The sequence below is a fragment of the Galeopterus variegatus genome, unplaced genomic scaffold, assembly GCF_000696425.1.
Source record: "Galeopterus variegatus unplaced genomic scaffold, G_variegatus-3.0.2 Scaffold11, whole genome shotgun sequence".
In the NCBI taxonomy this organism is placed as follows: Eukaryota; Metazoa; Chordata; class Mammalia; order Dermoptera; family Cynocephalidae; genus Galeopterus; species Galeopterus variegatus.
In genome coordinates this window covers 912,778-913,208 of record NW_007726122.1, presented here as the reverse complement: position 1 = coordinate 913,208, position 431 = coordinate 912,778, and positions in this window count along the sequence as shown.

Below are 431 nucleotides of genomic sequence, written 5' to 3'. Positions count from 1 at the left end.
AAGAATGAATATTCTGAGGTTGTTGGATGGAATGTTCTGTAGATACCTGCCAATTCCAATTGGTCTAGAGTATTGTTTAGATCTTGTGTTTCTCTGCTGATTCTTTGCCTAGATGATCTGTCTAATATTGACAGAGGGGTGTTCAGGTCCCCTGCTATTATGGTATTAGTGTCTATTTCCTTCTTTAGGTCTGATAGAGTTTGTTTTATAAATCTGGCTGCTTCAGCATTGGGCGTGTACATATTTCTGATTGTTATGTCTTCTTGGTGCATCAGTCCTTTTATCATTATGTAGTGTCCCTCTTTGTCTCTTTTTATGGTTTTTAGTTTAAAGTCTATTTTGTCAGATATAAGAATAGCTACTCCAGCTCATTTTTCTTTTCTGTTTGCATGGAAGATCTTTTTCCATCCTTTCACTCTTAGTCTATGTGA